The sequence below is a fragment of the Falco rusticolus genome, chromosome 1, assembly GCF_015220075.1.
Source record: "Falco rusticolus isolate bFalRus1 chromosome 1, bFalRus1.pri, whole genome shotgun sequence".
In the NCBI taxonomy this organism is placed as follows: Eukaryota; Metazoa; Chordata; class Aves; order Falconiformes; family Falconidae; genus Falco; species Falco rusticolus.
Window position 1 is genome coordinate 54,408,078 of NC_051187.1, and position 25,761 is coordinate 54,433,838.

The 25,761-nt window shown below is 42.6% G+C and overlaps 1 protein-coding gene and 1 long non-coding RNA gene across 4 annotated transcripts in view; one reads left to right on the forward strand and one right to left on the reverse strand.

The window, feature by feature from the left end:
- The window catches only part of UNC5C (unc-5 netrin receptor C), a 257,187-nt gene that overhangs the window by 205,162 nt on the left and 26,264 nt on the right, over positions 1-25,761 (reverse strand). The gene's annotated exons all lie outside the window — the stretch shown is intronic.
- The window catches only part of LOC119144384, a 31,951-nt gene continuing 23,539 nt past the window's right edge, over positions 17,350-25,761 (forward strand). Inside the window, exons 1-2 of one of the 2 annotated variants that reach the window (XR_005103107.1) lie at positions 17,350-17,618; positions 17,739-17,893. This is a non-coding gene — a long non-coding RNA (uncharacterized LOC119144384). Of the gene's footprint in view, positions 17,894-25,761 lie in introns of both variants that reach the window. The other variant, XR_005103106.1, reaches the window with a different exon arrangement.

Genomic DNA, 25,761 nt, shown 5'->3' on the forward strand with positions numbered 1-25,761 from the left:
ACTACACTCTTTTTAGACCCTGAAACAGTCTCACTTCCCTATGATTTGGTAAAAGTCAGCATTTCATCCCTCACCCCTCAGGAAAAAGAAAGGTATTAGTTTTGACTCTATAGATGAGCAAGAGCTGCTCTCTATTACAAGCGCTACAATTTCTTTTATTAAGCCTGAAACATCTCTCCCTGGTCTTTGATTAGGCCACTTAGAGGATGATGTGAAAGTGACAGTGAACCTTTTCCACCCGTACTTCCCAACAGTGGCAACTGGTGGCATGCTGATAGCATTTGTTAATTACTAGGGCGTTCAAGGCAAATTGCAAGTTTTGCCATAATGAAACCCATGTTGTGTGGACGAGCACATCAGAAGAGGAGTCGTTGATTCATCAACTACATGGTTTAGCTGGGTGAAAAAAGCCACATAGAGCTTTTATGAAAACTGAAAGAAATATGGAGCCAAATAGAACATGGAGATGCCATTAACCACAGTACAGTACAAGTGTCTTTTGGGTGGATGTGTCAAGTTTTCCTTATTACAATTTCACTTTTGGGTGCTGAGCCACATGGAAGCCCCTTAAAGCCATCAATAGCCCAGGAGGATCTTTTCTGAGCTGAGAGCTCTGGCCTGGCTCTACCCACCTTGTCTCAGCAGCTGGGGATGGCTGCAGAGATGAGAACTTGTGTCCTTCTCCACCTCAGCCCCATCGCTGGGTCCCGCACAGCATGACAACTGTTGTGGTAAGCCTGAATCAGACTCCAGCAGCCAGATGTGCAAAATTAGTTGTTCATAAATACTACAGAGCACCATTCCTGAGCTTTCTGCATTCCCATGTTTGAATGTGGGAATTGCATTCGAATCAGTGACTTTTTAATCCAAAATTGTCATACATGTAATGCAGTGAAAACTACCGCTAGCAGCTTTACCTACACTTAAACCTGGCTGATTCTGTCTTCATCTGCTGGCATTGAATTACAGCAGCTGAAATTTAGGGTGGCTGTTATACAGGCAGCAGTTAACACAAGGTAGGTCTCACATTTTCAGCTTTGTTTGCCCTTCCTTCCACCACACCATGCCCCAAAGATTAATATAGCAGGCTGCACATACTTCCCTCCGTGGGGAGCAGGATCACATTCTTGACCTCTCTAAGGCTCCTAAGCCCTCTTCAGCCTCCAACAGATTAATTCACTCTTCACTCCCAGCTTGTGCCTTTCAGAGCTCCTCCACAAGCTATTTTCTCCACTGTCTGTGAAGGGTTAAGGCCAACTCTGGCAGGACCTCCTTGCAGTGCCACAGCTGAAGAGCACTGATGGGCAACAGGGAAGCCAGCTGATGATAAATCATTGCCATCAAAAAACCCCAACCTTTGTTCCAATTGCCAAACTGCCTGGCATCCACCGTTAACCCAGGTTACAATAGTAATTTCATGCACCAGCCTAGGCTTTGGAACATCATATTTATTACCAGAAACTCCAGTCCTCAGCCTGTTCCACCCTCCTTTCCTGCTTTCTGTGTCACCCTACACGTTACAGAGAGCAATTCCCTGATAATCAGAATCAAACTTTGACATTGTGAACCTTTTCACTACTTGTGGTGTATTGCTGGTTTGTAAAATTTAGATTAAGCACAGAGTCGTGCTGTGCCCTACATCAGGCTAGTGTTGTTACATGTTTATTAAGAAAGTGATTTAAAAGGGAGATCATGCAGTGAATTACCGATCCTGCACAACCTACTAAAAACTGGGTGATGAAACAACATAATCATCATACATCAGCTTCCCATTACCTGATTTAGGGTAATTTGTATTCTCTGCCTCTGTGCAAACAGAACGTCACTTACTGCACTGCCAAACTTTAAGAGTTAAAAGGTGGGTTTATTATTCATAATGCTAACAATCGGGAGTAACTAAAATGTTCCATATGCCAGAAATCAAAACCTGTTACCATGGAATTGGTTACAGGAGATTTAAAGCAAATTAAAGCTCTGACATTAGTTTTAGACTGGGAACGCATAAGAAGGAAGAGTTGCACAAAGACTAATTCTCTGCATCTGCTCCTGCAGGCTGTTTTTGTATTTCAAATGCATATTGAAAGATAGAAAACTTAATTATTTCTCCGGGCTAGGACAGCACGTGTGCAAGATGGTGAGTGCATGAGATGGCAAGTGCATGCTGGTGCGTGCACCAGAGAGAGTCAGATGGCCCTGGTTTTGTCCTCTTTCCTCATTTTTGGTAGGACACCTGCCAACACCCGTAGGCAACTGCCACCCAGGGCTCTTGCGGCTCTCGGATTCCAGACGTCCAGTCAGGAAGTGTTTTGAAGGCCAGTAAACCACTCAGCCCTTGTCTCCTCTTCATAAATAATTCCTCTTAGCCATTGAGGAAGACTAGAGCTGGCTTTCAGCTTGATTATGGTTACTTGAGAGCACTCTCTGGTCCAGCATCTTCGCAGGCAGCCTATTCCTCTGTGGGAAATCCTAGTGGGCTATGGGGAGTGGTGAAAGAGAGCCGTCAGCAGTGACTGCTCGCCTAGCTGGAAGCCACACTCCTGTGCACTTTTCATGCAATCAGTCATGAAGGAAAGGTCAACAGACAGCTTTCAAATAACCGATCCATTTAACTACTGACATTGATCTGGGCCGGAGAAGTGAAGCTGGCGGAGGGAGGGAGGAAGGGAGGGTTCAGTGGTCAATCAGTGGAAATCTAAACCCCTTTCAGCCTAATGGGAAGACTAAACACAGTCCTAAGCTTTCTGCTTTAAATCTTACAGTGATTTGCCCGAGGCACTACAGGACCTTCACACAGATGTCTTAAAAAGTAAAGAAAAGAAAAAAGCCACATTATTTTCCCACATAAAATTAAATACCTAAACCAGAAGAGATCCATCTTTCACTGCATAATGCAGGGCTTTACCAGTCACTGTGATGGGTGGGATAGAGGAAGAACAGAGAAAGCCCCTGGCATGATCCCATGGCTGACAAAACTCCAGCTATTTTGCTTTGGCTATAGTTTGGAAGACGTTCTTCCTCCCATCCTAAGCACATCCTCCACTGCAACCCAAAGCACCCTATCACCACCCATTCTGGAGACCAACTGATTACCTTCCAACTAAAAGAAAGAAAGAAACAAACAAAAAACCTCAAACCCACAATTGCCAGCTTCGGGCTTTCCAACCCTGAATCCTCTTCTGAAGAGCCAACATATTGCAAGAAGTCTCACAGGAACAAAGCAGAACAATTTCTCACTGGTCATTCACTACCCAGGCTTTGCTTCAGATCGCTCAGGTCCATAATCTGTCAGTAAAGTCCTACAGCCACCAAGCAATACTCTGCGCAGGGCGGAGTTTTCACTCTCATTGCAGGTATGCCACCGAGGCATAATGTTGAGTGTGTACCAAGGAGAAAAAGAGCATGGAGAGAGAGAGAGAGAGAAAGCAGATTTGCTGTTCTCACTTAGGGCTGTCATCCCAGAAGGATGGCTTGTCCTGGATCCCAAGCTGTGCTCCCAGAACTGTTTCTACACTACTTTGCATAAATTGCATCATCTGCATAAAGGATACATACATTTCACCAGCACCTACAGCCACTTGGCAGAGCCTTTTGGTGGCAATATGTTGGAATTTACCTAAACCAGGTCTCCAGAAACTGAATTCAGTCTCTTGCCAGATCAAGCACTTCATCTTGCTATACTTCAAATCCTCATCAATAAAGCGGAAAGACTATTGCTCCCTTACCTTACACGCATATAGTAGGATAAATGCATGTATTATGATATGCTCAGTGATAATGATAATGAAGCATAAAAGACAGATATCCTGACTAAGAGATAAGTGAAATCAATGGAAGGATTCCCTCTGTATTAATTGGGTTTAGCTGTAGTCCCCATTTAAAGGGAACAAGGCGCATGGGGACTACTTAGTCCCTAAGCTGGAGGTATAGAACAATTCTCTGAATCCCATAGGAGCTATTTCTCAATCAAGTGTGGTAAGAAAAGAATCTCTGCATGAGACACTACCACCAAAAAAAAAAGACGACACATAAGACACATGAAATCCTGTGCATGTTTATGTATGTGTGTCAGGGGAAAAGATATTAAATTCAAGGGGAAAAAATAGAATTAGATATCAAAAACAGGATTAAACCATAAAAATCTATCCACTATGGAGAATCCAGTTTGTAAGATAATCTTGTCTATAAAAGGCAGAATATTAAAGTAAATAACTCAGAAAAGCCCAGGAGAATCTGAGCTTTCAGTAACCAGCCAGATGGAGAATGCAATATAGGCAAGAGCACTGCATGCCACACTTCATATATCCAAGAAAAGAAAAAAAAGCTATTTCTGGGGAACATTATTGCTCTTCGTGGTTTTCTCAGTTATTTCTTCATTCTGCTCCTCTCCATGTGCAGCGACACCACTATTAGTAAAGTCAGCCATTAGCACTGAAAAGTACGATTTTGTTGCGGTGCTAATCGCACGTTTCGTGCCCTCTGCCACAACATGGAGCGGCCCCAGCTCCACGCTCCGACTCCCTGCCACGCTGCGATCTGTAAATACATTTCTCGGACCAGAGCGCAGAAGCCAACTGGAAGGTACACATCAATCTGAATATCCTTTTCAGTCTTCATTTTGTACAAACAAAGAGGGCTGTTATTTTATCCTTTTCCAGGGGAGTCTACAAAGACAGGCTAGAAACGCTGACAGATTCTTTAAGTGAAAAGCCCGTGCTCATGCCAGTGTGCAACTGGTACCACCACGGTCCTGCCCCCTCTCCACACAACCCCTCCCATGTCCGCCCCACCATCACACTACAAATTTACCTGGAAATCACCTGCATTTCTGAAAATCCAACACAGTGCATACTCCAAAAAATGAACTCCGTGTATTTAACTTTCAAAAAATAGCCCCTTGCTTTACTGTGTCTTAGTCAGCCTTTTAGGAAAAAGCACAAGCACCCGCGTTTTGGGAGGTACCGAGACACGCTGTGGTGTGCTGCCAGTCCTTGTAAGTACACAAGCAATAAGCAAGGGATTACAGCTATTACTGCTGTGTTATTTCAAAAATGTATTTATTCTATTTTATTTAAATTCTCTTTGCTTTATTTTATTTATTTATAATGAAAATAAACCCCTTTTGTGGTAAACTGAGGTTCTTGAGGCTTAATTTTCTCTACAAGCTGCAGCAACACTGACTAAAACTGTTCTTAATTGCAAAGCACAGAGAAGATAATGCAAGAGGAATCACAATTCCACAGTACAAACTATCTAAAACCCAAGTCAAAGCAGACATAGGCCAAGCTAAGCAGGAAAATGGTACTCCAGGAAAAGAATATCAGATTTTTGGCATATTAAGTTTAAATAAACTGTTTTCTAAATATCCACAGGGATCTAGACTTGGCATCTAAATGTCTTTGAAGATCACAGTCCCAGCTATTTCCAGCCACTTGCATCCACCCTTCTCTGAAAAGCCCCACTAGAATCGTGGTCTAATTCTGGATCTCCTTCCACCTTGTGTTAATTATTTACGTGTGTAGAGTTAGTGTGAGCTGATCTCCAGCATCACAGCGCAAGCGCCAGCAGAAACTCCCACCTGATCTATTATGAGATGAAGGCAAGAATCATGCAGCTCTGGCAGGAGGTTTTATCATCAGCTTTTATCTAAACAATGGTAATATCTGCTACATTATCCCATAGGGGCAGAATTCTGTTTTATTAAACAGTTTGAGGTTGCTTCTTTTTGGCTAACATGTCACAGTCCAGGAAGGACATGGACAAGGAGACTGGTATAAGAATAAACAAGGAAACAGAAGCATAAACATGTTCAGAACAAACAAATAACGAAATAGGCATGTACTTTACTGAAATATACCCATGTTTCTCTTAAAACATAGCTCAAAATATACAATTGTTTAATGTGAAAAACAGAAATCAAGCTTTAGTGATCCCCAGCTCTTCAGCTGGATAAAAACAACCTGCCCTTATTTTGATTAAGGAGAGCCATTACATGTTTTTCCTGAAGCTATTATTCTGTTAGGAGCATGCTGTAATTTACAAGTCTCTCCAAAAATGTCCCTTTAATGAAATGAATAAGAAATTAATGCTGTCAGGCAGAAAGCTTTTAGCTAATAGTTTCTAACACGTCCCTCTTCAAGAAATTGGAGACCAATTTTCATTTACCAGCTATCTAAAGGTGAAAACAACCTGTAGTTTCACTGATAGCACCTTCATCCTCTTGTCTGCAGTTGTCAGTCACTTTTGGTTTGGGGATAGCATACAACAATCGTTTAAGTCTTCTGCCCAGCAATGCTGACACAGTATGTGCCGGGACCCAAAGAGACAAGAATTTCAGAAAACAGCATCCCACTTAAGGCACAAATGGGTCTAAGATGCATTCCTATTCCTAATACGACCACAAGAAGTTGGGTTTAAAACTCCCACTGGCTCCTATGCATTGATGGGAAAGTTAGATAATATCATGGTAAGACCAAAATACACATTTGTCACAGAACAGTGGAAGGGTCTACCCAGACTGAGACCCAGAACAGCAGGAATGCTGCACAGAAACAGCAATAGAAGAGAAATATTGTCTTTACATTGGTCCAAAGCAACGTAATGGAAAAAATGGCGAGACTAATTTAAAGACTGAAACAAGAACTGATAAAATCATCCTCAACCAGCATTAAGAGCAATTTAACACGTGCTAGTTGCACTCTGTTCTCTTATTCAGAAAACATAAACGCATTCAGCTGGCTGAAGGACTCCAGTACCCCTCTTAACATTCACATGACTGTGACTATGCTCTGGGCTAGTGAGTGGGGTCTCATGGCCACAGAAAAACACCACCAGTTTGTACCAGGATCCCAAAACTTCCATCTTTGAATGGCAGATGTAGCAGTGGAAGCAAGAGAGTGAGGCAACCATCAGGAATGAGATCAGGCTCTGAAGAAGAAGTGTGCAAGTGATTCAGGGATGCAACAGCTGCTGCTGTCGAATCAACAGCACACATCACAGAGCCACGTCACTGCATCTGCTGCCTTTTCTTACCACAGGAGTGTGGGATACCAGCTGGCAAGCACACTCCAGACCAGTACTTGCTTCACACTGATGTCATATTAACAGAGCCATTTCGAATGTGAAAATACCGTGAGTGAGATCAGCACTGTCCCTTTCTGTCCAAGGAAAGGTGGCACAGAAGGAAGTGCACCGCCGGCCAGCTGCCCCTGCACCGATGCTAACAGGCAGTGCTCCTCAGACATGGCCGGTAATGCCAAACCTGGAGGTTTTGAGATGGAGATGAAAAGCCATGTCTTTCCTGTTAGGAATAGTTAGGTAGGGAAAGACACAGAGAGTACTGACTGTGCTTCTCTCCTGTTAATTCTTCCCTCAGGAACCCTACTTTGAAGCGCTCTTGAATTACATGCCTGACACTCAATTTGAACATATTCTTGAAGTGATGAACGTCCCCTTAACTGACTTTTCAGTTTGAAATACTTTATTATATGGCCTTCTAGAGAGATGGAGTTGTCAACCACGTGAATGACAACCCCTGGCAGACCAGCTCATAAACCCCTTCTTTCCACTGTTGCTTGCACAAACCTTAAAGCTGAAACAAAAGCAACTAATTAATCATCGCTCACACATCATCCAATAGAAAAAAGGCTCCAGAAGACATAGAAATAAACAGACCATCAATTGATTTATTTTTTTTCTTGGGAAACAGGCAAATTTTTTTAAAGACAAGAGACTAAATTCTATCATCGCTGGGCCCAGCTCACAACCAGGGCTGGCTTTTCCCATCTTAAGGCTTACTACAATTTTTCAAACACAGTATTTCCTATCAATCTGTAAAAAAGACAATCTTAAAAGTGAAAAATTTCCTAGGCTATGTTATCCACTATGCACTTTTTCATTATATCAGTAAACAATCTATCAGAAACCTTAAATACTATCTTGACTTTTTGGTCAAGAAGCCAGGAACTTCTGAGACCTGAGAAAGGATGCAAAGATTTATGTAACGTGGGACATTTAATCACAAAGTAAGGAGAGCTCTGTTGCAAAGCAGCAGACAATCTTTCCAGGCTGCATGTATCATTGCTAGGATACCCACAGACCAGCTATCACAGTTATGGGATTGTTTCACATCAAGGAAAAAAAAAGGCATGGGGGCAAAGACCAGACCTCAGGCCTTGGATCTCTGTGCTCAGAGCCATAATTAGGGGAACTCAGGTCACGCTTCCTTTCTTTCTCACTATCTCTTTGAACCAAAGGATCTGTCCTTCTGCTCTTCATTTCAGCACACTTCACAAAGGAGATCCCAGGGGGCAGGGGATGGTTTCTCACAAAACAGCCTTATCTTTGCGATCAGAGCTGTCTCCTGGAAGAGGGTGATTTTTCAGGGAGAGGAAGGACTGTAAACTGGACTCCCTGGCAGTGCTCAGATCATTATGATTCCTGTTTAAAGGAACCCCACACTTCTCCCAAAACCGGGAGGAAAAAAGCAAGCATCTTGACCAGTCTTTGGAAAGGCAGGGACCATTCCCAATTTATTCCCTGTGTCACAAAGATGCTTCACTTCCAGGTTGTGCAGGCTGTCCACCCCTCGCTTGAGCAGTCTCACCAAGGCGAGCAGAGCCAGTCTCCTGGGGCAGGGCTGAACCCTCTACATGCAGAGCACTGTGAAGATGATACCCTCATCATATGGTTTCTGCTTCTGTTGTGTATCTTGCCAAAGCACCAGAACCACAGCATCAGCAGGTCTTTTTTTCCAGTAAGACACCCACTGACTTCAGAGGGAAGGGCAGACCTGCACAAGGACCTACTCACTAGTATAAAATACCCAGGCCCATGGAAACCAGTGTCACCAGAGCCCAACAACAGTCTGGTGGATGTGAAATGAAACTCCTTGAAACAGTAGCTGCAAGAAAGATGAAGACTTCCATCTCCATGCTCCTTTATGTTTTAAAAGCACCCAGTTAACTTGGAATGTCAATGTAAAAATAAATTTCTCCCTTACTTTATAGGTGTTTACAAACTCATCACACAAGAAAAGGACACTACGCCCACAGAATGCATTATGTCCCTTTTAAATTTATTTCACTCTCCCCCATCCCTCTACTTGCATCTGTTTCTGTTTTCAAAACCCCCGCTCTGTTCACAGTAAACACGTCACCCTCTTTGTCTCTGTGACTCACATATTGGTTTTCATAGCCTTACTCTACAACTTATTCCATATGTTTGCTTCCCTCCAAGTAGAACAGTTCTGCCTGACTTCCCTTTCACTCTTTATTTCCTAATAATTAGGCTGACTGCGTAGCTTACTCTTTAAAACAAAACAAAACAAAACACACACTCAAATAGACTACCAGTGGTCTACTTTGTCGTTATCATTTTCAGCCTCCATTCTGTTAATGCTCTTGTTAGGTCATAGTAAATTGTTCTCTACAAAAAAAGAGATAAATGGTTCCTTTATTCTTTATTTTTGTCTCATTAAAAAAATTAAATCAAGAAAAGCAGAAACAAGAGAATAGGTCCCTGGCCATCCACTTCTCCTGTCTTTGTGTGGAGGACAACCGCAGTCAGTTCTCAATTAAAAAAAAATAAAATAAAATAAAATCATCCATGCAAATCCGAATGCTTTATTGTCCCTAAGGTCTAGTTTAGAGCCTTCAATAATAACATCAGTTCTTTGGACCTATATTATTCCATTTTCTGATGAAGCCTGTATGCTAGCCTAACGTTTTTAAGGATGTTTTGTTGCAATGGACATTAAATTCTGGCTCATTCTGAATGAAGCATACCACAGTCAAGATGTGGTAGAGTTAGTCTGGTTTAGTCTTTTTATTATATCTACCTTTTCTGTGGTGGTATTGCATCTTGCAGTAAGCTGCATTTCCTACGCATTTACCTCTCGTCCTTGAAAGCTGTGGTTAAAACAGAGCAATTCCATGAAGGATCTGGCCTATAAGAACAAAATCCCATCAATTCTGTCTGTTTATACTTGATTACACTGCTAGTCCCAAACAAAAACAGCTACAGTGAACCCTGCTATCCCCATCCTTTATATCTGTCCACAAGAATATCTCTCAAAACTAACCGTGCTAGCTCCCCAAATTAGCATCTTTCAAAGGCACATACACACCCAGTGCTACATCTGAGCCCAGGATCACAGTCTGCCAGAACAGATCTAGGAGAGCTCATAACTGCTCCCCTGGTTATCTTACCTACAATCCCACTCCTAGAAGGTGGCAAAGCTACAAGATGCTGAACTCACAAAGTTCTCTTCAGTCAAAGGCTCACAGCTTTGTGGAAAAGAAAATGCTTCTCTACCTTCTCATTATTCCCCTCCTGTTTCTTGCCAACACATAGACACAGAGTGGATATTACCGAGCTTAGCATTTGCTGGATCAAAACCCCATGTTTATATATTTGAAAATTCATACATTTATGCAAAAGAAAAAAAAACAAAACCACATAAACCCTAAACACTTTTTTCTTCTTGTCAGTGCTGCCTCTCTATGGCTTGGGTAAAAGTTACTTTCTTTTTATCATGCTTCTAGCCTTCTTTAAAGAAACAACATTTTTCAGGTGTATTACTCTCCACCAAACCCTCCAAAAGAATTTTCTACGATATCTTCCCCAGCAGACCCCAAGCAACCAAAGCCCACAGTTGCTGCATTCTTCACCCTTTTCAAGAGAGGAAAATAAGAGTTTTCTGCTGTTCAGAACATTTTCCTCATCTTCAGAGGACTGACTGCACTTACTTCCTTTCAGGCTGGTAGAAAAGTGTATCCAGAAGGACAATCTAATCAGCTTACTGTCAGCTTACCATGAAAAAACTAGCTACCTTTGTACTCCTGGAAAAGGCATGCACACAGGTGTGAAAATGGGACATATGCACACACAAGGCCAGAAAGTACTTTACTACCTACAAAAACATGAGTAAGCAACCACGTGCTCCACATCCCTAAGCCAAGTTTGCAGAGTACAGTGGCCTTGGCATCAATACCTGCTTCGTGAGCTGTTCTGAACCGAGCTGGCAGAGCGGCAGGGGTGATGCGCACAGCTGCAGGCAGAGGTGGGGGGGCTGCGAGTCCCCCTTTGGACGGTGCTGCTGCCAAAGACCTTGTGCTGCAGGGCTACGGTCTCACCCATCACTGGGCATCCTTTTCTTGGGCTAGTGAGCAGCAGCTGTACCACAAGACTGCCTAGGAGCACTTGCCATGAAGTAGGACCTCCTGTGCTAGACCTGAATAAAGCCTCTGCTACCCGCCCCCCCGGCCCCTTCCCATCCCTCTCTTTCCAAAGCACCACCTACCTCGTTCCCTAGAGGTTTTGTAGTAAGAAGAAAAGTTGTTGGTGTGTTTTGTTTTGGTGTTGGGTTTTTTTAGCCTTTTCAGCTTGTTTGTTCTCAGATAGGTAAATAAACACATTTTGCATGAAATTACGGTAATTAACGACAACCCTTTTCATGACTTGGCTTCAGTTCAGCCTGGAAAACTAGGTATGAAATGGCTGGGGTGAGGGGTTTGCAATTGGGTTTTGGGGTTTTTCTCCACAATATCTGGATTTCTTTCAGAAATCAGGCTTCCTAGCACCAAACTGTTTGCCATAGCCTCTCACTTAATATAAAAACAGAAGGAAAAGAACTGCTGCACAAACCTGTCATTACACAACTTGTCATCCCTCTACTTCTCCCATTCTCCTGCCTGTGCAAAGCTGTTCCTGCTCATGCCTGGTCACAGATCCATCAAGCTAAACATTTCTACTACTCTGGTTGAAATGTATCTTTGTGAAGCTCACTTTGTTAACGGTGCTCCCAAAATGCCTGAACACAGGTTAAGGATTGTCAGCCCCTCTGCCTTTTGAAATACACCCTTGCACAGGGCATCTTTCAAAACAATAAATCCTGAGTATTTAAAAGTCTGAGGAAGGGTAAGAAAAACAAGGTTCTCCATAGCCAGTGATAAGTGTAGGGGCTTATTTCTTTTTTCTTGAACGTGCAGTAATGAACATGAGTGGTTTAGAAAAAAACAGGAGACAAGGGTGTTGCCAAAAGTTGGTGATGGAGTTACCAAAATTTGACTCTCAATCATTTGTTGGCCCTAAAGAACCTGCTGGCCAGGCGGTGTGAGCAAGCAGCAGCAGCAGCAGCCCGAGGAGCGCCGCAGGCTGGGAGAGGCAGGCAAACAAGAGGCCAATTCAGAGGAACTGGAAGGGATCCCAGAAAAACAAATGGTGGAAACACTTCAGCCACTGAGCCAGGACTTCAGTCTTACCAACTTACCTCTTAAAGATGGTGTTGGTACAGCCAGCGCCCAGCAAAGGCTACTGGCAAGATGCAGGGCTGGCACTAGCACTGCGCCCTGGAAGCATGCCCCCAGGGCACACCTTCTCTTCAGGTCATCTTCTTTCTGGGTGTTTTCAGTGAGCAAAATGCATGCACAGTGGTGAAACATCAGGCTGCCTGGCAGCTAGGCTCATCCACCAGTATTTTGCATTTCAGTTGTACTCACGGGAAAGTGCTTACTCATTTTGCTCCATACGAAGAGAAGCAGCCCTGCTGCCTCAAGAATAATTTATTGTCATTAATAATAATACACTGATATAGAACTTTTCATCCCAAAGGATCAAAAAAGCAATTTACAATCTCAAAGCAATTTTCAGAGTAGAATAGTTTGTGCTGTAAGGCACACACTGCAGTGGCACTCGAGTGTGCCTGGGTGCACCTGCCTGAACTTTGTGCACAGAGGAGGTGTGCCATGCTGCTGACTCAGCTGACACACAGCCCCCAGCACCCCAGGGAGAGGATAGGGTGGCAATGGCTAAACTAAATGCAGCAGAGGATGCAAAACCCTCTACTCTACTGAATTCAATGGGATGAAGCCATTAGGGCCATGTTTCCCCTTCCCCTGGGCAGGGGAAATAACCTTCCATACAGGAACTGATGCAAAAGGAAGCGGCAATGGACCAACTAATGGAGGTTTCAGAAAGCAGAGAAGGGTGAGAGCAGACGAAGGAGACACTGGTGGTCCTGCACTCATGCTTCCTTTGCTGCCCATAGCTAAAAAGGCAGTGCTCGTTGGACATCAGTAGTTAGAACATCAGTATGCCCTTGATGCTGTCGCATCTCTCAGGCTGGAAAAAAAAAAAAAAAAGGCAGCAACAAGAATTACTTTTTGGTCACGAATTTTACATTGCAACCTGGGTGCCAAGTCTCTCTTGAGCAGCAAACTCTGACTTCAAAAAACTGAGGCGAAAATTGAGAAAAAATAAAGTTGCACAAACACTAACAAGTTTGTACACTTGTAGAGTAAAACATTTCTTCTGTATACCTTCTGTATCTTCCCTCCCTTAGCACCTAACAGATAAGCTGGAGAGATAAAACCTAAATTTTGCTTAATGACCAGAGGAAAGGGCAATGCATCTCTCCAAGGAGCGTTGGTCACATACAGAATTTTCAACCATAGGTCACTAATTCAAATCTAACCTACTTTACTAGTGACTCAGCTATATTAGTGACTGTTTCTTGGTGGCTTACGAATAAAATGATTTTTTGATCTCAGTTGAGTTCTTTGCACATACTAGTTTCCAGCATACGTAGATCTTGTAAAATCACCAGCTGCAATGAGGAGGGTGAGGGTCAACAGACTGAGAAAGTTCTGCCTTCCCAGTTGACCCAGCTGATCTGTGTGGATCTGGACTGGAAGGCAGGACCTCTGACCTCCTGGAATGATCCTTGCACACCTCTTCTTCTGATCTTCCTTCTGAGCCCACTTTATTTTTTTTATTTACCTAATCCTCTTCTTTGACTTTCTACTTTTACAATGCAAATACACTTTCAGGTCTCCATTTCTTTAAAAAAAAAAAAAAAAACAACTAATCAACCAACCCTGATAGCATTTCCCCTCATCATGAACTACAGACCTCTCTTCTCCATGTCTCACCCCTTAGCTTGTTGGGAACACAGTTCATACAGGAGCTCAGAAGTTAAAACAGTTGAAATGAGGTTAGGGAATGAGGTCAGATGGAGAAATCCCCATTGCTACTCAATGCAGACAGTTTTCATTACGGTAAAGTGGTGCTAAGAACAGGTCTGAGTACGAAGCACTGTCAGTACCAAGACTCCTATCACTTGGAATCAGTTCATGAACTTTCCTAGTGCAGACAGAGACTTAAAACCACACTTCTGTGATCTTCTTTGGAAAAAAAGAAAGAAAAAGAAAGAAAAAGGGGGGGCGGGGGGAAGATGGGGAGACGAGACCATGTGAAATATTTATAGAGCCATGAATCGGTTTATCTGGAGGGTAGGTAAGATAAACAAGTATGCCATATATCAGGTTGTATTTTGGAATGTAAGAATCTACTGTCTTTTGCATGCTATCCAGCTCTTATCCATGAATTATTTTATAAGACTAGAGTGAAATTTTCATTAAGCATTTGGGGATTTAAGGAATCATTTGTGTGTATTAAAATCAATATTAACTTGTACTGTTCACTGGCAAGTCACTCTAATAGCATTACACAAAATGTTTTCAACCATACTGAATGAGTGATGATGGTATAAACCAGTTTTGAGGAAACTTTGATTGCATTAAGTGCAGGATTGTTATTTTATTCTTAAACAGTCTTTACCAGTATCAAAGGGATATAATTGAAATATGTTGCAATGATTTCAAATGTTGATGGCTGCTGACATGATTTTACAAACATGCAGACAGAAATTAGGATAGCACAGGCTATTACGGCTACAAATAAAACTTTTAAGCAATTCAGGAATACATTAAAGGAAAGCAGAACACTCAGAGGACCGAGTGGCTGACTGTCACGGCTTCTGAAGAATAGGTAATGACAGATAGTGCAGCACAGCAACAGCACGCTTGCTGCCAGGCAGAGCAGGTCTGGAAGAGCCAACAGTCTCCCCACACCCCAATCATTACAGGTAACACCTGTAGAACCAGGATTCTGACTGGACTGCGCAGCCACAAAACTCCCAGGGAACTTTCAAGATTTGACCACCACTTTCCATGGTGGCTGAAGCGTTTCACCCCTGCCTTGCCAAGCCCTGGGCCTGAGCGGGTTTACTCCCAGGACAGGACAGTGGTCTACACAGTGTTCCCAAAGTTCCTGAATGCTGAATCTTGCTCTACTGTGAGCGCTCCATGTGACATTGAACATGGGTGCCAGCTGGGGCCACCTGCCGTAACAGAGGGACGGCAGCATTGCTTCCCCTGCCTTGTGGCAGAAAGGGAAGAATCAGCAGCTTCCCTTAAGGGTGCAAAGCCTTGAGCATTTGCTAAGCATATATATACTTATGATATATGATAGCATATGCAAAGCATACTATCAACACGGTGCCAATAATGAAACTATTCTCACTGCAGCAAGATGGAAATTACTTTCTGTATTTGTGCATTCCTTATTATTGTATAAATATGTGTGCATATATATATATATATGTAAAAAGGTAACTTTATATCTAGATGTAGATATAAAATAAAATCTCCAAGAACACCTGAAACATGCAGAAGAGTATCTTTATCACCCCTACAAGAGTCTCATCAGGATCCACACCAAGCACCCTTTTACACTTTCGGGTCTTCTCTTCTGGGCTAGCCAATCAACAGAGACACTAAGTAACCTCTACCCAATGCTTCTCTACAGTGTTTTTCTCCAGCATGATCCTTTATGCCTTCTCACAGTACAAAAACAGCTTACAAAAATGTTGATGTTTTTGATGGATTTGCACTTTGCATGCTATACAAATATGTTAGGGTGTTGGTTTTTTTTTTTTTTGTGGTGTGGTTTTTCCTGTTAAAGATTTCCAGGACCTAGAGGTTTTTTACACTGCTCTGTGGTATATGCTGCTGAGATATGTATTATACACAAAATTAATGATAGGCTGTTTCACTTTGGTTTTAAATCTAGGCTTCTCTGAGTTCATCCTCAAAGGAATAAACAAACTCCCTCCCCAAATTATTAACAAATAATGTATACTGTGGCCAGATTTTCAAATTGCTCTAAATTGCACAGTAACATTGATTTGAATGCTGTTACAGCAATTTACATCACTGCAAGACCTGACTGAAATGCATATTTCAGACAGTTTAGTAATACTGGTACAGGCTGTTCCCATTTGTTTATTTAATAGCCAAAGTTAAGTGTAAATTTGCAAATAATAAATGTGTTAATGACTATATTTATATGCACATGCTTCTATCAAAACTTCTAACGAGGCCTGAAGCACAATAATAAACCGTCAACAAAGCTGAATATTGAAGCCAGAGTGTAAGAGCAGACATCTTCCCACACTCACTCACAAATGCAGACACTTCCAGAGAAAGCAGAGCCAGGTGGGTGGGGAGAAAGGGCAGATTTCGGGGGACCATACAGACCACTGTCGGTGTTTTGGGAGCACCATACCCTCCCATCGTAGCAGTCTTCTTGTGGTCCAGCACTGGCTGCAGTAGGGGTAGGAGGGGTTGGCACGGGGGTTGCTGCCTTAGGTTAAATCATGCATCTTTCTAGGACTAAATACAGGACAGGGGCAGACAAAGGCATACATGTTTAGACTATCCAAATAGATACAGCTTTAAAATATCATTTTTATATTAGTTAATTATTAGTCTAATAATTATCATTCGACTTCTCAAAGACCTGTTACCTGTAAGAACAAAGCTCCCAACACCTCAGACCACAAAATCCTAACTGCACAGACAGACAAGCAATCCTTGCAACCTTTTCAGTTAAGTAAAGTTTTATCTCATTAGTAGAAAATTAAATCAAAGCATGTACTTATGCTTAAGTGGACAGCTAAGGATGGTGTAGAACTCATTCCTGCTCAGCCATCCCCAAATTCAATGCATCAGCCAAGCAGTTGCATCCATGCGTTCCTAGCCCCATGAATTACTGCATTTTTCAAGTCATAAAGAAAGGATTTGTTTCCTTTCCATAACAACATAAAGTTGTTATGTCTATGTTGGTATCTTAACTTCCTTTAGAAAGTTACAAGACATTCCATAGAACGTGAAAAAGAAATAGGAGTAACTCTCTAGCTGTTTTGGGTTTTTTATTGTTAAAGACGACTAGAAATTCCAATTAAAACATCCATATGGATGAATCCAAAACATACACGCAAAAACACCGCGATCAAAACGTCAGTCATTACTTTTTTTCCAGGCTTTTAAAATCTCGGATTCACCGAATGCAAGGGATTGACGGCAATAGTTGTAATCCTCATTGCTAATCACCTTCTGATTGCTATGGAAGTAGTTTCATCAGGGATTTAGTGGAAGCATTAAAAGGCTTAAATGTTTCTCAATACTAAAGCTTCATTAGAAGGCTAGCAGCACAACTGCTACACTTTTCCAAGCAACGGGTGCATAAAATCACACGCTCCTCTCCGAACCTGCCGGAGCAGCGGGACCCGAACGGGCGGCACCGGCAGCCGCAGCCCGAGCCGCCCCCTGGCTCCCGGGGTGGGCCGCTAGAGGGCGCCCTGGCCGCGGCGTGGCGGAGCCCCGCGCCCCTCCCGCTCCCGGGCGGGCACCTCGGGCAGCGCCGGGCCAGGGACCGCCAGCCACGGCCTGTGAGCATCGTTATCATCATCATCATCATCGCTGTTGTTGTTATTGTTGGTATCGTTATTGTTATTGTTGTTATTATCATCACCATTTTTACCATCATCACCACGATCATTATTTTAATTTTCACTGTCGTTGCTTTGTGCGTTCGGTTTGCTCCTTCCCCCTGCGCAGCGTGACAGTGCGGCCCAACAGCGATTCAGAGCCAAAGCTCGAAATGGGGAGGATTCTGCAGAACTTCCACCACACAACTTCACAGCAGCGTTAACACAGGCAACCTCAGCAATGAATGACGAGCAAGTGGCTTCAGAAGGATGCGAAAAGCCCAGGTACGTTAGCAGAATGAAGTCAGTATGCCCCAAACTTGATGTAATGCACTCCGAGACCAGCCTTAGCATTTTCATAACTCAATTTGCCTCTACTCTGACAGAGATGTATAGTATTGTTATGCAAAGAAGAAAAGCGGTTGTGTTGGTGTCAGGGACAATTAAGGTCTGTGCTCCAGTGCCCATTAGCTGAGTGATTCTGAGCTGCTGGAAAGGTTTAGTCATTCCTGTGGGGGATAAAGGACATGGATACTCTGTCTGTGGATATTGATTAAGAAGGACGCAAACAGCAGCTAGAATACTTTTTCAGTGACATAGAAGTTAATGATTTAGCGATTCATAGAAGAAAAGCTGCCGTGCCACTTTTGGTGATTGTTTGCATTGCAGATAGTGCAAGTGAAGTGACCTTGTCAAATTAGCAAAAGCCCAGAGCACCATACAGCAGGTAACTTGCTGGTAAATTACAGTCATGAGTTTATCAATAAGTGAATGTCTGTGTGCACACATGCACACACAATCTCTGTGTTTCATCCTTGCCGAGCGCACTTTCTAGGAGCTCTTTCTAGGACAGAGTAGTTAAGTGCTGGATTTCTGTTCTGCACATCCCATCCCTTGGTGAAAGATCCCAGGAAGCCCAACTCTGACTCTCTGACAGACAAGAAAACTAAATCCCACTCCCCTTCTTGTCCTCCACAAACTCAGAATATAAAAGCAAAATAATGAGACAAAACATTGGATCAATCCTTCTTGGCACCAACAGAAGCTGAAGAAGGGAGACTACCTAACTGCTGGGGACCTGCGGTGCTGTTGCAGAGCACAGTTGCTCCCCAATTTGCTTGCAAACCACAAGCAGAGCAAAGCAAATGCAAATGTGAACCAAGCTCTCAGAAAGAGTAAGAAATGGGCTCAGCTGCAGGATTACAGGCCTCAAGAGACTCTTAATGGGCTACAGAGACTGTCACCTGCAAGCAACTGGTCGGCTCAAATTCACACTGGCTGAAAGTTTTCACTGGATGATGACTTGCTGGCAGCCTGTCTGGAATAAGCCAGTGCCTTCCTATGTGCCTTAAAAAAATCACTGTTCTAATTCACACATTGCTATTGTGTCCTACATTGTGATTTTTTTTTTTTTTTTTAATGTTTCATGCCTATCTAGTAAATTCAAAGAGTATCAGTGTGGAGAGGATGCTTTCTGAAACAGTGTTGCTTAACTTTGCTGAATAAAGCCAATGGCCTGTGCATTCAAAAGCACAACTCTCGGTGCTGCTACAAGAAAAAGTATGTGAAAGCTTTTGTTCTCCCTTTTAGAAACAGCTGGGTTTTGCCACTGGATGTGTAACACGTTACCCGTCACATGGTAAAACCCTACACAAAGCTAAGCAGAGCAGCTTTACAAGAAGTGTGGCTGAGCATCCTCCCCCCATCTTGCCCTGGGGGGGGGGGAAATCATGATTTGATATTAACATGTCCACAGGGATTTTTAGCTTTTCAATTAAAGCGTTCAATGTGAACAATGTATTTCATGGTCTCCATATTTTTAACAAAGTTTTGTGATGGAACTGCCCTGTTCTTGAAGCTAATGGAAGATTTGCTGTTTAGTTCAATTACGTTCACTTTGTCCTGAAATATGTACACGTATCAGACCGTTTCTTCCCAGCACCCACCACACCTCTCTCTGAAACACAGCAATTTATGAAGATGTCTAAGTAACAAGCTGGAGTGGGACTCAAACATTTTTCCTAAATGCTTTTCATTATTTGCACTTAACTCACTTGTGTGACTCCAGTTTCATTTCAGTGGCATTATACCTATGCAAAACTGAAGTACCATTGAGATAAATGAAGCCCAAGACTTTTAAAATCCTATCCTGGTTTCATGAGGGATTAATTAAGGTACCTCAGGAGCACTGGGTACTCAATCTCTTCCTTTTTCTTAACTCTAATTAAAGAAAATCTTTCAGCTAAAAGCACAACTTCTTTGGTATGGGTTACTCATATTCTCCTCCCTCCCCCTGAAAATATACAGTGTTAAGCATGTAAATCATACTGAACATTACCAATCTAAAAGGAAGTGACAGATGACTGTGACTGCCATTAAATGTTTATTGCATCCCTGCCATGTAATGCAATTAGATGGCAAGGAACATGTAATGTGTATTGCTCTGGTGGGAGAATGGAGAAATTATTGGATTTTCTCTCTTAATCTATTTATATCTTGCAGTGGGGGCATTAGGTAGATTAAGCTAGGGACAGTGCCCCCATTCAGTATGCTAAGTAGTGTTTGTCACTCATTGCATTATATGGCAATAACAGCTGTAAGAGTTGCGCAAATTGCAATAATACTGAATCAGAGGAAAAGTGGCTGAAGTCATCTTCTGCTACCAAAGTACTCTCTTAGCACCCATTCTTAAGAGTTTCTCTCAAATAAGAGGGAAAATGCTTGAAAAATAAGAACCACACTAAGTCTGGTAAATTATTTATTTCTAGGGACTGGTCCTACAAGAATATGAACTTGTGTGATGTGTTGCTTTAGTAAAATACCACTGTGCTTCTTTAGCAGTGCTTTATATGCAGGTAATTCTTCAGCCTCTGTTGAGGCTGAAAACTTCAAAGCTTAATGAATTCAGCTTCACAGTGGCTTCTGGAGGTCAGCAAGTTAAAAAGGATTGTCATGTTAAAGTGGGGACATGAAGCCATTAGACAGTACAAGTACAAAATAACAAATGGGCGGACATGCAAGCAGGATTCAACCCACTGTTGCAGCTTTACTATTGATGCACGCCCTGCATCATTCAAAAATTACACCTTTTTATCTCTGCAAACTCCAGCTCAGACCCTATATTTTTCTCAAGCACTTCTAACACTGAATTGTCAGCCCAGCTTCTGCAGCAAGCTCTGTTGGGGCAGAGGAGTGGTTACGTGGCTGTGGCTTCTGCCACACCATAGCCATGGGACCACATCCCACTCTGTGGTGGTCTGAACCCAGAAGTCTCAAAGGCTCAATACGGATGTGTCAGCAGGGGAGGGTGGTCCAAAAGTTAATTAATCCTTTGAACATCTCATCTCAAAACTGTCCTCGCAGTTTTGCTAATTCAGGCTTCTTCGGCAGATTTCTAGGGTTTCCTGACTCAAACCTAGTGATGGCTGCTAATGACAAGCTAAGTGGCCAGCTGTGGCTCCTTAATACAACCTCACATAATTGCTGCTCTAGCATCCTTCTCCTCCAGCACTTGCATTCATTCGTCTGAGGTAATGGATAGGTAGCCCTAGAATCCAACAGCCTTTGTTCGTGCACGGATAGATTTAACATGGTCAGGAAGAATACAAGGCTTCTCTGAGACATCCTGCTGATGCACTTTGACTCTACACTGCAGCAGCACCGTTAAAAGTGTATCTCTCTCTGAGGCTTAAGTCAGCACTTGCTCCCCATGTTGGAGCACTGGGCTTAGCCCAGCACAGACCCCAGTGCCCACATGCTTATCCTGAGCCCACATCACCTCAGGTTTGCTCTGCATGTGCGGGAGCATGTCTGGGATTTCTGAAGCCCTGTTCCACTGCTCATCATGCTGCAATAAGCTCTGCTGTAGTTTCCTAGAAAAGTGTGGGAGGATGTAGCCATCTGCCCGGGCACATGGCAGAAGGCACTGGAAGACTCCTCCTCCTTACACGACAGCCTGCATCCTCTATAAACACGTACCAGGGAAAATGAAACTGAACCCCCAAGTAAAGCCATGGCTGCCAACCCAGTGTCACAGTACAAACAGTATAATTTATCTTGTTAACTGCTTCAAACAGTTTTCCCTTCAGTCCTACCACTCTCTAACCTCCTCACCCACCCCATCCCCTCACACAAGACACTGTGCTGCATTCACAGCCATGACTAACACCCGAGAGCCTTGAATCATCTCCAAAGGCTGTGTGGCTTTGCATTTGGTGACAGAGAATTTGCAGCCCTGCTAGCACTGAATGTGGCAGCAACTCACACATGGAAGGACTCAAGCTGCTGCTCTCGCTGATTGCTGATGCTTGGGGTAACACTTTGAGTTGCTACCACCTCCTTCAGTACAAAAAGTCAGGCAATGGAGAAAAGTCTATGCAAAGTCCTATGTCACTGAATCTTTGTTGGGCAGGCTGGCAGTACTGTATTACTCTTGTTGCTGCCATATGTGATATTTCAGGGGGATTAAAGATACTCCCCTTTAGTAACAGATCTAGGCCAGAAACTCAGAAAACAATGAGGACTATTCTGAACTCACAGCTTGGCCCAAGGAATTTGAGAACCATGCCTAAATGGAGCTTCAACCCAAAATTCCTATTGATACATTAACAAACTCACAGGAGCAGCAAAGACCTTCCATGGAGCCTTCTGCACCTCTCCAAGACTGAAGGATGATAAGGGTGGAAAGCTCCTCTCCTGGGGGTGGGCAATTACCAGGTGAGACCGCCAAGTCCAAACCATTCTGCTGCTTTCTAAGGGCTTTGTAGCAACACAGTTTTCACACCTTTTTCTCTGTCGGGTGAAACACCTGAATTGCTCCGTCTGATGATGGGTTATACACTCACAGTGAAAATCCCAGTCCTTCCCACAGTCTTATTTTTACATTGAGCATAGGAACGCTAAAAGTTTCTGACTGACACCTTTTCATTAAAGGGAGAAAAAACCACACACATCTATCAAATCTCTAGACATAATAATAATGTAATATGATTATTGCTAAAAATAAGATCAATTTATGGTACAAAAATCAATTCTAGCAATTTCCACTGCTAGATATATTGCTTTTATGTCCTTTTGTGTACAGTACTTCAACTAACTGAAAACTGACACTCAAAAGTTCTCATATGAACAGCTCGCCTTTTCAAGAAAATAATGTTCAAAATGAAAAAGAAAAAAAAGTGTTTTCTCAAGCTGTTAAAGTGGACCAAATGGAGCCCTCCTGGAAAAGACTGCAATATAACGTCAGTAAAGCTGCAGTTGCTTGTACTGGGTCAGAAGCTGTCCACACAGAAAGGCTCAGTCTCCTCCTGTTTCCTAGGGCTCCGGTAATTTGATGGCAGATAACTAATCTGTAAGCTATACAGGCAAAGCACATATTTTCTTGAATTAAGACAAAGGAAACTCAATCCGTCTGCCTCTCAAATTTGGGAGATTAATAGTATTATGATGGGAAGGTTTTATTACTACACACAAATCAGGCTTGGAAAAGCAAGGAGTGGAATAATACTCCTACAGTGCCAGTGAAATACCATTTTGAAAATTGGCAAGTCATTGTATTTTGATATTTATTGGCACTGTGGAGCATCTGCAAGCCAGTCATGCTATCTGATAATCTTTTTGGTATTTGATAATATGGTACTAAAGGCACAAGTGAACAAAAGGAAGCCAGGGAATTATTTGTGAACTATACAACAGTAATTAAGCCTTAGAATTAGTTGGGAGAGGAGAGTATTAGGCTTCAAAATTGCTCTACTGAGTAAAATATTTGTCTTCAATGTCAAACACATTTATTCAACTGAATCGTGCAGATCTACTTCCAAGCTTTGAGACTTTATGCCTACTGAAGGGCCTGAATACTGACTCCAGCTGAAGATGAAAGTGTTTACCATGCACTCACAGCTGAATCCTCAAGCCCCTTTCATTCCCCAACTTCAGCAGCCAGGCAGGACTGCAAAAATGAAATCCCTATTCTTTACGTACAGGAATATCCTGGTTTATGTAATCACACATAAGAAATACTTCTTTCCCTGGCTCCTTGTTTGACAGTAGGCTTCTGTAGGTATATGTTTACTACATATTCAATCTTGTTTCTACTGAAGCCAGTTTATAAAGATCCCACTAACTTCGCGTAGAGCTGTCAGACAGTAAATGTTTGTTACAGACTGCTAAAATGGACTGATTTACATCTTATACAGGAGGCGTCCATTAGAGTACAGATCTAACTGAAAATAAGAGGAATTATGGGCAACCAAGAGAGGAATTTCATTGTGAAACTGATGCAAGGGACTATAAAACATCTGGAAGATGTTAGCAACTCTACTGGCTGCAATCACAGAGCATGCTATCTCTGCTCTGAGAGCTGATTCTCCTTGACTTAAAGGGGGAAGAAAAAGTCAAGAGAGATAGCAGATGTGTTGTTACTCAGCATAAGCTGGCACTCCTCATGCAAGCACTGATAAAATACCAGAGGGAGGCTCTGGCTGCGCTAGTTCTCCGAAGGGGAGACAGACAGCCTAAGCTCCTTTCTGCCAGGTCTGAGCGTCACCACTAAGTCACTCAAGAAACACGGCATGTGCTCAATCCCAATACATCGAGCACTGCACAGCCTCCCACTGCTCATCACCCCTGCAGGTACTCTTGAGAGGGGAGGAACTGGTCTCTGCTTCTGACTTACCCTCTTTCTCCACCCCCATGCTTACTTTCAAAAAGAAAAGATTTATGTGAGGTCTCACAGATTTTACTGCTTTTATATTTTTTTCCTCCCTCAGAGAGATTTTAGATGCTTAGACACTTTTCTCTAAAGAGATATTTGCAATCATAAAAGAATAATGTATGTTCAGGTAGAATGCCTAGCATGACGGTAGAGGCAGAGTGTGGTAGAAGAAATGGTTACAGCTGGAGAGCACACTAACGTGTTTCAGTTGCTTTTGTGTGTCCTCCAATTTTCTCCTGTGCCCTCAGGTATACAAATTCAAGCAAGCTAAAAATCAGCACTCCCTGCCTTGTTCTGAAAGGCAAACTCTGCTCTGCCATTGAAATGGACTTTTTGGTTGTGGTTGTGTTTTGGGTTTTTTTTAAAGTAGAAGTGCATCATGAAAACGTCCTGTACAGGGCTCGTTCACGTGTAGCTTCATGTCAGTGTTCCCTGAATACACTGGGTAAAGTCCTGTCCCTGCCGATGCTAACGGAGGTCCTTCCACCAGCTGCTGTTGGTGCAGTGTTTGGCCCCTGGCGAGTCCTTTCTCCCCTGCGTGCCATCACCCCTGCTTCAGGAGCCAGCCCTGCTTGACAAAACTTCTCTACTCTACCTGCACCAGGCTACTGATGTTCCTTTTAACTTGTTTCCTAAGAAAAATCTGCCTTTTATGTGCAGCGTAAGTCAAAGGTGGTAACAGAGATGTTCAGATTTATGTTTCGCGAAAACCAGTAACTCGAACTTGCATTTTGAAATAACCACAGTAATTCTGATTGGTGCTGAAAACTGGCAGCAAGAAGATAAAGTAATGGCAAAAAATGAATTATCACATTCTTCTTTACAAGTTATATACCGCCTTATTTCTTTCTTATTTTCATTTACAATCTGATTCTGAATATTATTCAGCTATGTTTGCCAGTATTCACAGAATTATTTTCATGGAAAGCTTTTATGTACACTTTACTCTCAAACTCTTTGTGTTGGCAATATACCATTTCACCTGGCAAGGAATACAAGAGACTAAGAAGCATTCCTGCTTCCTAGCACTAGAAAAATGGTAAATCATAAGCATGCTGCTGACACCCCCCTGATATGCAATACATTTTTAACACAAATTTTCAGACAAAGTATAGCACACCACAATTCAATGGACTTTCAGGACTCACAAGTAATTTCAATACTACCTTATCCAGATGCTGAAAAATAGTGGATAGGACTACCGAGAGTCATCGAAATTAAAGCTAGTGACATACTGACAAATATGCTAATCCACATTAACACTTCTGTTTTGCTCTGGGAGATAAAAAGCATTACAACTAATGAATGACAGCATCAGCCTTATCAACAATGTCCAGAGAAGCAACAAAATATTTGGATAGCTGTTGGGGCAGGTTCTGAAAATAGTCTGCAGAATTCAGCCAGAAACTTAAAAAAAGGTTGCTGGGGATGTTTTTTTTAG